General features: G+C 47.0%; 1 protein-coding gene across 1 annotated transcript in view; it reads left to right on the forward strand.

Annotated features, from left to right (window-relative positions):
- The window catches only part of As3mt (arsenite methyltransferase), a 33,683-nt gene that overhangs the window by 19,260 nt on the left and 812 nt on the right, over positions 1-13,611 (forward strand). The window lies entirely within an intron of this gene.

Genomic DNA, 13,611 nt, shown 5'->3' on the forward strand with positions numbered 1-13,611 from the left:
TGTGTGTTAGTGTGTGTGTGTTAGTGTGTGTGTGTGTGTGTTAGTGTGTGTGTGTGTGTTAGTGTGTGTGTGTGTGTTAGTGTGTGTGTGTGTGTTAGTGTGTGTGTGTGTGTGTGTGTTAGTGTGTGTGTGCGCGTGCGTGCGCGTGCATAGAGGTGAAAGAACAGCTTGTGAAAGTTGGTCCTGTCTTTCCGTCATATGGTGTTCAGGGATTAAACTTGGGTCATCAACTTTGACATCACGCACCTTTGCCTGCTGAGCCATGTGTCAGCTCCGCATTTTAAACATTTAGAAATGTATAACTCAGTGGCATTTGGTTTAATTGATATTTTTAAAGTCCTGGATGAGTTTACTATAAGATAGTTTAAATACTCAAGAAATGTTGGGGCTGGAGAGATGGCTCAGCATTTAAAAGCACTGGCTGCTCTTCCAGAGGTCCTGAGTTCCATTCCCAGCAACCACATAGTGGCTCACAACCATCTGTCATGGGATCCGATGCCCTCTTCTGGTGCATCTGAAGACAGCTACAGTGTACTCATATACATAAAATAAATACATAATTAAAAAAAAAAGAAATGTTGACTCTTGGGATGGAGAGATAGCTCAGGTGTTCAGTTTTGCTCTTCCAGAGGACTTACGGTCTTACGGGCTCAGGTCTCAGACCCACATGGCAAGTACCAAGTCTATTAATCCAGTTCCTGGGGAGCTGATGGTGTATTCTGGCCTCCGTGTCTGAGGCAAAGCACCCAGACACATAAAATAAGAAGAAATGAAGCTTTAAAACAAGCAAAGCAAAGCAACAAAGATCAGGGCTGAAGCTGATTTATCATCACCGTTCCTGCCTAAGCTCCGAGTCGCCTGTACACTGGGCGGCTCTCACAGACTGTGGTCTCTCACTGTCCAGGCTTTACCCTGAGACAGGCCAGACCTTTTTTTGATATGTAGTCTTTTGTTCTCTCAGGGGAGGAGTAGGTAAGGCCAGGGGACAGCGGATGGGAGTAGAGGGATGATAATTGACTCCTCAGGTTGTCCAGCCATGGAGTCTGACCCCTCCTACCCAATAAGCAGCTCTTTGCCCGTTTCTCCTGACTGGCTCTTAGCAGTGTCTGGTGGTTTTGACTGCAGGGTTCCGTCTGTTTTGGACATTTCTCATGAGTGGATCCACGTGTGCTTGACCTTTTGTGTCTGTCCTTTCACCTGTGTTTCCAGCGCTTCTTCACTGAGCATGCTCCACTGTCTCACTCGTCTGGGAGCAGAGATAGAATACCTGGGTTCATCTGTCCTTCACTTGATGACTGCTGTCCTGCAGTAGATTATTAACAGTGCTTTTAGGAACACGGATATGCAAATGCTTGTTTGGCTTTCTGCTTTCAAAGATTTCGCATCTGTACTGAACAATGGATTTTTTTTTTCTTTTTGTATTTCTAACTTTTGGAGGCTTTTGGTGTTATTTGCTTTTGAGACAGGGTCTCACTGCATAGCCCTGGCCAGCCTGGAACTCAGTATATAGACCAGGTTGGCCTTGAACTCACAGAGATCCAAGTGTCCTGTCCTGGGATTAAAAGGCATAGGGCATCATTTTCAGTCATGTCGCTAGCTTGTACTGAACCACCCTGTCATCCACAGTAGGTGCGCTACTTTGTATCCCTAGTAATGTCACCAGAACACAGTAGCCCTGTTGCCAGTCACCACACATACCAAGAGCAGGGACAGAATGGAATCTCTAAGCTGTGCTTACACGGAAGCAGGTGATCCGAGATGGCGGTGGACCAATCCTCTAAAACCCGCCTTCCCTTATCTACAGCCTTCAGGCTTTAGCAGATCGGGGGATGGGGGGCATGGGGGGGGACAAAGGCCATCAGTTCCCAGTGCATTCTTGCCCTCTTGTCAGGTGGCCAGCCTTGTCCCTGGGATCTATGATGTCACTGCTGCTGTCCTTATCTCTTACCCTCTTCCCTTGTTCTCTGAACATCTGGACCAAGTCTAGCCAGCGTCTCCCTTTATCGTCCTGATCTCCTCCAGGGCCATCTGGCCAAGGGAGGTAACTCGAACAAACAAGCCAGTAACTCCATGAAGATGCTAAGCTAGCAAGAACACGTCCGTGCAGGCTCGCTTTCATTACACGAGGTACAAATGACGACAGCGTTGTCATCTGTCAGTCCTGTGAGTGATGTCAGTCTGTCCTAATGAGCAGTAGCTTCCTGCTGCTGTGCAGCCAGCAGTGAGCACGGCTTCTCCTCCATATGGGGGTGTTCCAGAGTAAAGCTGTGCACACCAGTGCACACCCTGTGCACCAGCAGGCAGTGTGCTCAGAAAGATTTCCAATAAAGGAAAACTAGGAGGACTTCTCTGAGGCTAGAAGGTTCAGGAGCCAGGATGCCAGAAAGATAGAAACTGAAGAAACCAGCCTCCACTTCATCACCTCAGAGATGATCGCATGACCTTTAGTTAGGTCTGTTTTATTAGTTTGGTTTTTTATCGTTAGCTTGTTTTTAATTTTATTCTATGCATATGAGTGTTTTGCCTGTATGGATGTATGCATGCCACATATGTGCCTGGTGCCTGCGGAGGTCAGAGGAAGGCATCTGGTCCCCTGGAATAGAGTCATAGATGGCTGTGAGCCACCCACCCTACATGAGCCTCGATGGGGAAGTTGTAGAGTTTTGATCTGCATCTCTTTCCGTCTACCACTGTAGATGTGTGACACACACCCCTGCAGATGTGTGACACACACCCCTGCAGATGTGTGACACACACCCCTGCAGATGTGTGACACACACCCCTGCAGATGTGTGACACACACCCTTTTTTTCTTTTGAGACAGAGTTTACGTTGCCCAGGTTGGAATAAACTCCTGATCATCCATCCTGTCTCTACCTCCCACATTCAGGATTACGGACATAGACCACCACTGCTGACTTCAGATGGTTAGGGGGAGGAGGGAGCCTCCAAGGGCTAACAGAAAAGAAGCCCAGGAAGCAGCCACGTGGTCTGGTCCATGTCCATACATGTACACACATGGTTGTTCAGTAGCTCCTATCCCATGGTGTGCAGACTGACCGCATCTCTCTGGCAGCCTCCTGCTTCCTCCCTTCTCAGTCTAGCCCACTGCCCAGTAATTTAAAGCAGCCAATAAAAAGTGTGTGTAGCCATATATGGGAGACAAGCTAGAACTGTATAAAAGCCCCAGCCGCAAAATGTTTGGGGACTCTCTAGGATTTGGAATATGATTCTGTAGAAGTCCAAGGGCACGAGGAACCATTTTTCTGATAGAAGAAGCTTAGGAGTCCCTGTTTTTATACTACAGAGCCTGCGACATTTCATTCCAAATATCAACTAGTCACAGTTTTTATTTCATTTATTAAATAGTCATCATTTCCCCAGCAGTGTGAAATGCTACTTTGTATCATATTCTAATTTTTTTAGGCAATGGTATTTTATTTCATCTGTATTTATTTTACGTGTACAGGTTGAGGTCAAAGAACAATTTGTAGGCATTAGCTCACTCACCCTTTTCAGGATTTTTCTTTTTGTTTTTTTGTTTTGTTTTTTTTCAGGACAGGGTTTCTATATATAGACCTGGCTGATCTGAAACTTGTTTTATAGACCAGGCTGGCCTCAAATCTGCCTGCCTCTGCCTCCCGAGTGTGGGACTAAAGGCGTGAGCCACTGCCACCCAGCCTTCTTTTCAGGATTTTATAATTGTTCTCCCAGGTGCCCTTTACCCTGGTCTCAGAAACGATCTTTTTCTAAAAGTTTTCACTCTTTTGTTGTTTGTACCTAATTGTAGTTTATACAGTGGGCGTACATGGATATACTGGTAAGCCTTGTAGAATTTCCCCCTCACAGACTTTAAGAGAGTCAAATTTATTAGAGACCTGTTTGAGACCACCCAGTCCTCAGGTGTGAGCACTTCTTTGAGGTGCTGAAGGAGACACAGACAGATCCAGGTCTGTACACAGTACAGACGGACTTACTGACAGATACGTAGTGCTAGGCCGCAGCAGTACTGGTCAGAAAGAGGAGCCAGTTTGTGGAGCAAGCCGTAAGGGACTTTATTCTAGCTGGAGTGTGTCTGTTTATCTCAGGGATTTATCAGGCTGCTGCTGCTGCATTCCTGAGACTGACTCTGCAGTGCTGTGCTCAGTACTGCTCTAAGGGCCCTTACCTGGTATCATTTGTCAGAAAAATAGCAGGAAATGCAGATGCTTAGAGGCACTTTGGGGATGACAACATGGTAGTTACAGCTGAAGATGGCTGCAGCCATAACATGATCATTGTTTTTGAGTCGGGTCTCACTGTAGGCCAGGCTGTCCTAGAATACACTATGTAGACCGAGCTGTTCTTGAACTCACTCTGCCCCCAGCACTGGGATTAGAATGTGCTAACCCAGTTTCTCTGAGACCAATTCTTTTATTTTATTTTATTTTTTTTTTCTTTAGAGAAAGAGAGGGGGCCGGGGAACAAGCCATCGCAACCACGCTGGGAATGAATAGTCTTTTTTCCTAAAACCAGCATTTTTTATGATTCTTCCTCTCTTATGTGCCTGCCTCGGCCACAGCACACCATGATCCTGCAAAGAGTCGTAGCACTGTGCTGGCAGCATGCTAAGAGGCCATTTGCTCAACTTGTAAAGAAAGTCCGCAGCAACAGTAGAAGCGCCGTGTGAGGAGAGGCAGGACAACTGTGCAGACAATAGCAATCAGGCTTTCCCGCCAGAGACCCCAGAACAAGACTGACAAGTCAGCGTATCTCCTACAGAAGGATAAGAAGCCTACTAGCCATTCATGTAGGTTTGCTAAGAGCCCCACTTCCAGGACACGCAAACACACACACAGTCACACACACAGTCACACATCAACTTCACATGTACCCCAAACCAGCCAAAAACCAACTATAACTTTAATTTTTTTTAATTTTACTTTTTGTGATGGTTTTAAACGCTTTAACCTCTCTTTTAGTCCACCACCCATTAGAGGTAGTGGGAAAGCAAGGATATGGGGGAAGTGGCCATGTTTAGAAAGGTTTTTTTGGAGCAATTTTCATCTGTGTTATCTGGAAATCAGCAGTTTAGTTTATAGGTTAGTAGTGGCAGCTAGAACTACTCGTAAATATTTTATGGATATACTAGTAGTCTAGTTTGGTAGCAACCGTGGTGACGTGACCTAGTAGAGAAAGTCAGGCCTCAGCCTCAGCATAAGTCAGCAGGAGAGACGTCTGGAGTTTTTTGTTGTGTCTCTCTTTTGGTTGTGTCTTGAAGATCAGCGAAGATTCAAGACTCACAGGCGTGTCGTAGTTAGCTCTATAAGCAAGCCAGGCTCAGCCTTTGTCACTGTCTGTCGAGTCCTGTTTACCCTGCAAACATCACGTGTCTTCTGTGTGTCTCATCTCAGCACGTGTGTCTGTGTCAGTTGACATCATCTGTCAGTTGGCCCGAGTCCTCCGAGGCAGCAAGAAACTGTAGCGCACCATCGGAAGGTTTTTTGGTGTGTTTTTCTCTAGGGAGCCCCCACAAATGTAGCTCGACGACACAATGCAAGGCGGGCCACTATGCATGTATTGTTAGCAAAGAATCCTTTATCATGTCTTTTTATGCATTTGCTCTAGCCGAACATTTTCTCTCTTGCGTCTGTTTTAGTGGATTTTTTAAAAAAGATTTTTATTTATTTATTATTATAAGTAAGTGCACTGTAGCTGTCTTCAGACACCAGAAGAGGGTGCCAGATTCCATTCTGGGTGGTTGTGAGCCACCATGTGGTTGCTGGGATTTGAACTCAGGACCTTCGGAAGAGCCGTCAGTGCTCTTACCCGCTGAGCCATCTCACCTGCCTCCCTGGAATTTTTTTTTTTTTTTTTAATGAGTTTGCCTTCGTCTTCTGCCTGTTTCTACTTTAGGAAAACCCTTCTTTACATGTTTGCCCCAGCAAAACATCATCTAACTGATTTTCTAAAGAACACTTACGTTTTTATTTTATATCTCCCTTTCTGTTTAAGAATTGTCTTTTTCTCTAAGATTAGCAATCTCTATATAATAGAAATAATTATAAGAACCATCATATTTTTAATAAATGGCTTATGTACAGTATAGTCAAATAGTAGTCTAACAAAATAACTTAAATTTCTGTCAATAAACAACAGTTAAAGAAAAAAGCTGAAATTTTATCAATGTATAATAAAGAAAAGACTTAAATTTTTATTAATATAGAATAATTAAACAAAAATTTAAATCTTTATTAGTTATAGTAATCAAACAAAAACCTTAAATTTTTATTAGTATAGAATAATTAAACAAAAAAACCTTACATTTCTATCAATACAAAATATACTAATTAAACAGCTGACCTCCCTAGATGATGACAGTCATAACACATCAACCAGCAACCAGCTGTGACAGAGGAAGGCACACAGGACAGGAAGTCTCATAAGGAATGCTGGGTAAAGACTGGCTTTAGGAAAAAGACCATTGTGATGAGTGGAAGCCCTAATGGAATTGCCTAATAAATACTGGCTACACTCCATGGTCTCATGGGATTGCTATGGACCAAGTTGGAAGAGCGGGAGACACCTCATACTGTAGGGAGAAGTAGCCAGTTGACCAGGTAGCACAGGCCACTGGAAACTACTTCGTTGTCCCCTATCTCTGCGTTTACTTATTATTTATTTTGAATTATTTTTCATTTTTCTTTTTGAAACAGAGGCTTGCCGTGTAGCCCAGTCTAGTCTTGCCATTCTCTGAGATGACAGGCCTGAGTTCTTGGATTTAGTCCTTACCACGGATGAATAGCAGGGCAGCCGGGCTTTGTATTAACTCTATAGAATCTCGGTGCACAGCCTGGGCATGAATGGCCTCTGGGACAGGACTCTGAGCCCTCTAGGAGTCACAAGGATCAGACATGGCAGCCAGAGATATTCATGTTCTCCAGGGACTTCAGCCTAGCCAGCCGAGGTGAGCCTCATTAGTTAACGAGTCGTTCTTTCTTTCTGCACCAAGCCTGCTGCCTCTGGGTTCCGTGGCAGAGGAGAGTGCCACGAGGTGTCTGGGTGCCACCCCTAACAGCATGACCTGGGGAGCTGAGCTCTGGGTCCTGCCAGTCTGGCACAGTTCTTAAGGCCATGCCGATCTCCCTCAGAGGAAGGAGGACTTGGTGAAGCCAGTAGGTGCTTACCTCGCTTACCACTGTGCCATCCACCATGTATGCTCTCTGTGCCCAGTCATCGGTACGCTTGATGGGCCTCACATGCTAGCAGACATACCACCCGGAATTTTGTCCATCAGCCGCCCTGGTTTCCTCCTGTCTGAGAAGCCACGTGGTGCCTGTGGTAGGTTGGGCTGCAGCGCAGACACTTCAGTTTCACCTAACTGCATGCCCCACATTTTCCAGTGTACATTAAACCTCACCCCACACTATACCCTGTGGAGGGGAGGCAGCTCTGTAAGTAGCTAGGCTCCATCCTTCCCACTGCCTGGAAATAGTGAGGGGGGTCTGCCCTCTGATGGCTTTCTAGTAGGGCACTTTGCAGGGTGCCCAGCGAGGACTCAGTCTACTCTGCACTTATGTGCAGTGACATTATACATGATTTGATACTGATGTCTAAAGAAGTCTATCCAGTTTCAGCTCCCTCCAGAGCTTAGGACAGATACATCTCGTTCTTGCCAGAGAGCTCAGCTCATGCCATCTGTTGTACGGGTAAAGTCTAGTTGCTTTAGCAAACCTGGTAGAGGGGTGTCTCTGCACCTTGACTCTCCCTGCGCATGTCGCTATGTCAGTCACCATGTGGGAGGCTTGCGTCTCATTTCCTACTCTGCCTGGAAACAGATGGGTCCTATCAGATCTGGCCACTCCTAGGAACCTCATGGGTAGCCTGGAGCCTTGGATCTTGCTGGAGTTGATGACCTGTCTCCTCTGTCAGAGGAGACAGCACCTTCGTTGTCCTAGCTTCTGAGGCTACAACATTCCTCTTTTCCAGGGTTATTATTACGAGAATGGGAGCAGATAATATCAGTTTGGAATGGGGCCTGAAGTCACTGCTCTGTGACAGGTAGAGACTGAACAGGTATTCCTGAGAAAGAATTAAGTGGAGGCAAAGTGGACAGTCTCATGAGTCCAGTGTCACAGGATTGCTGAGGACAGAGAGAGCGCAGAGCTAAGGGAGGGTGTGCCTTTTCTCCTGATCCCTGGGTAATGTAGGTACCTCAGCGTAGATACTAGGTCTTACTGCATTTAGCGCCCTATAAGCCACAGTCATTCTCCGGGTTCTGTGTGCCTCGTTGGAGGCAGTGTGGTTCCAGCCTCCTCTGACTCCTTCGTTGACTCTCTGCTCCCAGCATGGCAGCTCTGTCTTCTACTGCTCTCTGTCTAGGGGCAGAAGGGCGAACAGGGTCCCGTTTGCTTCCTCTCATTACCACCTTAGCTACCTGAATCTTGAGACCAAACTCCCCCCAACCCCCAGGAGCCTTTCCTAATAAAATAGCCACCCCTTACTACCCTGCAGGATCGGGGAGCCTCCCAGAAGCGAATACATTTCTGACTTTATTACCCCATAAGCTTCAGAATGTCCCAAACCCTGGAGAACAGTCTGGATTGCCTTAGAGACGTATCTTTGAGAACTAATTAAGCAGTCAGCTCCGTGTGAGGGTCAGTCGCCTTCTACAATCCTTGCTTCGAGGCATCTCCAGCCCCACCCCTAGTCCCAGGGAGTTGGTAGATCCATCTTGCTTTGCCAATACTACTAAATCATTGAACTTCCAGCCTTCCTGGGAAATTCCCTTCCTCTTCTTCGGGCTCAAAGTCCTTCTCAAAGCCTTGCAAGACTCCAGCAGCTTGTGTCCGTCTCTTCCACAGAGCTTTCTTGTTATCTTAACCGGACTTCCATTTCTTATCTCTTGTCACTTTGATTTGCCCCGCTTCCCTATCAGACATGGTGACAAAACTCCCCCTGTCCAAGCTATCTTCAGTCTGTCCCAAGCTGGCAACAATAGCCTGACCCATATCAGAAACATCCTGTCAAAAGAGGAGAAGAACAGGAACCAGACTGTTCTCAAGGGTTGTGGTTTTTGACAGCTTGTTTTCTGTTCTGGTCCCTGAGACACTGAGTGTAGGGTGGTTTGTGACTGTTCAGCTCCTGCAGCATCCTGGGCTTCGTCCCTGCTTTTCTGGATGCTTTTGTCCTAGCAGGCTCCCTCCCCCACCCCCCGCCCCCAAATTCGGAATTCGGCCATGTCTCTCCTGTGCCCACAGTGATCCAGTCTGTAGTACAGCGATTTCTTTGGTTGTGGAGGGCACTATACAGGCGCCAGATGAGTTGGCACAATTCCTCATTTTCTTTTTTTTTAAAATTAGATATTTTCTTCATTTACATTTCAAATGCTATCCCAAAAGTCCCCTATATCCGCCCCCCCCTGCTCCCCTACCCATTCACTCCCACTTCTTGGTCCTGGTGTTCCCCTGTACTAGGGCATATAAAGTTTGCTAGACCAAGGGGCCTCTCTTCCCAATGATGGCCGACTAGGCCATCTTCTGCTACATATGCAGCTAGAGACACGAGCTCTGGGGGTACTGGTTAGTTCATATTGTTGTTCCACCTATAGGGTTGCAGACCCCTTCAGCTCTTGGGTACTTTCTCTAGCTCCTACATTGGGGGCCCTGTGTTCCATCCTATAAATGGCTGTGAGCATCCACTTCTGTATTTGCCAGGCACTGGCAAAGCCTCACAGGAGACAGCTGTATCAGGGTCCCTTCAGCAAAAACTTTCTGACATATGCAACAGTGTCTGGGTTTGGTGGCTGATTATGGGATGGACCCCTGGGTGGGGCAGTCTCTGGATAGTCCATCCTTTCATCTTAGTTCCAAACTTTGTCTCTGCAACTCCTTCCATGGATATTTTACTCCATATTCTAGGGAGGAATGAAGCATCAACGCGTTGGTCTTCCTTCTTGATTTTCTTGTGTTTTGGAAGTTGTATCTTGGGTATTCTAGGTTTCTGGGCTAATATCCACTTATCAGTGAGTGCATATCAAGTGACTTCTTTTATGATTGGGTTACCTCACTGAGGATCATGTATACAACGGATGTTCCATTTGCCCAAGATTCCTCATTTTCTTAGGGTTATTTCCCACCAGAGAAACACCAATCCCTCTGTGTTTCAGGCTCTCAGTTATCAGGTATCGTGGCAGTGTCTGTAGGATCCATGGAATCTACAGCCATAAACAGAATCAAGGGAGCAGACAGCCCTCCTGCACTGGCACACACTGTGCCTCTCCCCTTGGTTGCTTGGCTCCTATAAGGTCATGGGAAAAGCAAGGCTCATAGGCCAAGAGTCCCCAGCCTCCATCAGCAGCCTCTGTACCTCCTTCAAGCCTGTCTTCCCAGTGTTCTAACTTTCTGCATCCCACTCGAACTGTGTGATAACACCTGGGAACCCTTCCTATACTGCTCTTTGCCTCCAACCCACCCCAGCAACAATAAGGTTAGAGGCTGAGAGAGGTAGAGACACACTATCTCATCTCCATCAAGTCATAGTTCTTGGAGTTTTGTTTGCAGCCAGCTAGGCACCAGGAGGAAACAGCTGTGTGACCTAGAAACACAGCCTCGAGTTTTCGAGGTGATGGAAGGTTGGTGATAACCCCTGGCGTGCAGAGAGAACGGGTGATTGTATGCGTTTGTCCTCCGTCAGCTGCCACCGTGGAGGGTGGAAATTGCCAATTTGCTGCAAATTGGTTTATGAATGGCTTGAGACCTTCATCTCCCCCCCTCTTTTTTCCTCTTCCTCTGTTTTTTTCTCCTCCTCCTCTTCCTCCTCCTTCTCCTCTTCCTCCTCCTTCTCCCCTTCCTCCTCCTCCTTTCCCCCCTCATTTCTGGGGACTGAACTCATGATGTTGTGCGTACAAGGTAAGCACACTCCTGTTGAGCTATCCCCTAGCCCTCTTTATCTTTGATTGAATCCGGACAAGCCACGTTTTGCTACAACAGAAGTTACATTATTGCTAGTTATGAGGGCATGCACCTGGAGAGAGAGATGGGGGCAGGAGGATCAGGAGTCCAAGGCCATTCTCAGCTACATGTTCAAGGCCAGCCTGGAGTATAGAAGACTCTGTATCAAATCAAGTCGGTCAACAAGTTACATTGCTAAAACATGGCCTTATCAGAAGTGATGCAAATGGGGCATGCAGGGATGTCTCGCTGCAGCCAGTAGTAATGGTGGCAATGACCTGAGTGAAAGGTGGAATAATTTAGAGGTGTTGAGTTTTATGGGGCAGTCACTTGTTCAAGGTACTGTGTGGTCCTCACAGTGACCTTTGTGATACTCAGACCTATAGGTGAAGAAGCTGAGGTGCAGGGAGATGGATGCCCTCATCCCAAGCCACATGGCTAGACAGTGAATTAGAACTCACACCTCCTTCAGGAGTGGGTGCGTTAAGCAGCACGCTGCACCCCTGCAAAGGATGCTTCTTCCAGCTCCTTCCTCTTCCATCTCATGCTCATCCTTCAGAACTAGAAACACACATTTGGCATGTGTGAGTGTGTATGTGTGCGCATGCGTGTATGTGCACACGCAGGTAGGTGCACACACCTGTGTGTGCACACACAGAGACCACAGGTAAATGTCTGGTGTCTACTTCTATCACTCTCCATCCTATTTCTTTTCAATTTTTATTTTATGTGTGTCGGTGTTTTGCCTGAATGGTCTGCGTGAGGGTGTCAGGTCTTGGAGTTACAGACAGTTGTGAGCTGCCATGTGGGTGCTGGGAATTGAACTCCAGTCCTCTGGAAGAGCAGCCAGTGCTCTTAACCACTGAGCTATCTCTACAGCTTCAACCTTATTTATTTATTTATTTATTTATTTATTTATTCGGGGTCACTGAACTTGCAGCTCACGGTGTCAGCCAGGCTGGATGACCGGTGAGCTCCAGGAATTCTCCTGTCCCTACTGTCCCCAGTGCTGCAGTCACAGGCATGTGCAACCATCTGTCTGGCTTTTGATGTAGATGCTGATAGCTGAACTCAGGCTCTCATGCTTGTGCAGTGAGTACCCTCTGAGCCATCTCCTAGAGCAACAGCGTCGGCATGGAACACAGGCTCTCCTCTGCTTGACCCCGAGTCCAGGTCCAGGGTGACCTTCTGACATCAGGAAGGAGGAAATGGGCTGGACAGATGTCTCAGTAGTTAAGATCACTTGCTCCTCTTCTTTCGCTTAGGACCCAGGTTTGGTTCCCAGCACCTGCATGGCTGCTTACAGCCATCTGTAAGTCCAGTTCTGGGGGTTCAGCCTCTTCTTCTGGCCCCCACAGGCACTGCACACATGCAGCACCCAGGAGCCACAAACAAGAGAAACACCCGTACACGTAAAATAAAAATAAATCTCTAACAAAGAAGAAAGGTAGGAACTGAGGGCCAGTGAGAACATGGCCACCATTAAAACAAGGCTGTCAGTCTCCTGAGTATAGTGGCCTTACCGGCTCCTGTTGGAATGCCCGTCGGTGATAGCAGGATGTAAACTTCGCAGTGCACCTCACCCTTCGGGTGACTTGTTCATGCCCTGGGTTTCCTGTCTTTGGCCCCAGTTGGCTCTTGGTCCGCTGGTGTCACTGTAAGAGGCAGCTCATTTGAGATAAGAGGAGGAAAAGTGAAGACAGCTGTGCCTCCTGAGCGAATGCACTCTGTGTTCCACGGTCAGGGTGACTGGAGATGGCCATCTCTAATCTGGACATCAGCAGACTTAACATTCCTGCCTCGTGCACATAGTTCTGGAGGACAGGGTATAGATAGCTTTTCAGGATTTCCGTTCCAAGGGTAAAAAGCGCTTGCTCATGAGGATCTCACGGAACAGAATCAACTGGGGGAAATCAGCTTCCCTGGCCCAGCAGAGACTACTTTTAAGCAGGCCATGGTAGCTTCAGCACTTAAGAAGCTGAGGCAGGAGGATCACCAAGAGTTCCGGGCCGACCTAGGTTTTAGTGTAAGACAATCTCAGAACAACAATAAAAGTTGCTTTTGGGGTGGAGCTCTAGTTCAGCTGGTAAAGTTCTCGTCTACGTGCACAGAGCCTGGGTTCAGTCCCCAGCACAGCATGAATTGGGGTGGGTGGGTGTGGGATGGGTGGGTGTGTATCCTCAACATTCTCTTAGTATCATTGTGAGTTGGAAGCCAGCCTGGGCTACATGGAACCCTGTCTCAAAAAAACAAAAACAAACAAACAACAACAACAAACCCCCCAAATTAATCCTCCCTTTCTTGAACAAAGTAAAGGTTACCCTGGAAGAGTGACTGATAATCTAATTAGAGCTTCCAAAACATAGAGTCATCTTTTGTTCCTTAACTTGTAGCCCAGGCTGGCCTCCAACTCACTATGCAGACAAAGATGATCTTAAGTCCAGATCTTTCTGCCTCCACTTCTACATTGCTGGGGTAGGGGACAGATTTATGTTTATCTTAAAAGGCTATTTGTATTCTAGAGTGGCAATGCTCCTGCAAGGGTGGCAGTGCTCCCACAAGGGTGGCAGTGCTCCTCCAAGGGTGGCAGTGCTCCTCCAAGGGTGGACAGGGTTAACATTTTCTCCTTCCTTGGTAAATCAGCCCACATCAAACAGAAATATCAATCTTTTTTTTTTTT

The sequence above is a fragment of the Mus caroli genome, chromosome 19 (assembly GCF_900094665.2).
Source record: "Mus caroli chromosome 19, CAROLI_EIJ_v1.1, whole genome shotgun sequence".
NCBI lineage: Eukaryota > Metazoa > Chordata > Mammalia > Rodentia > Muridae > Mus > Mus caroli.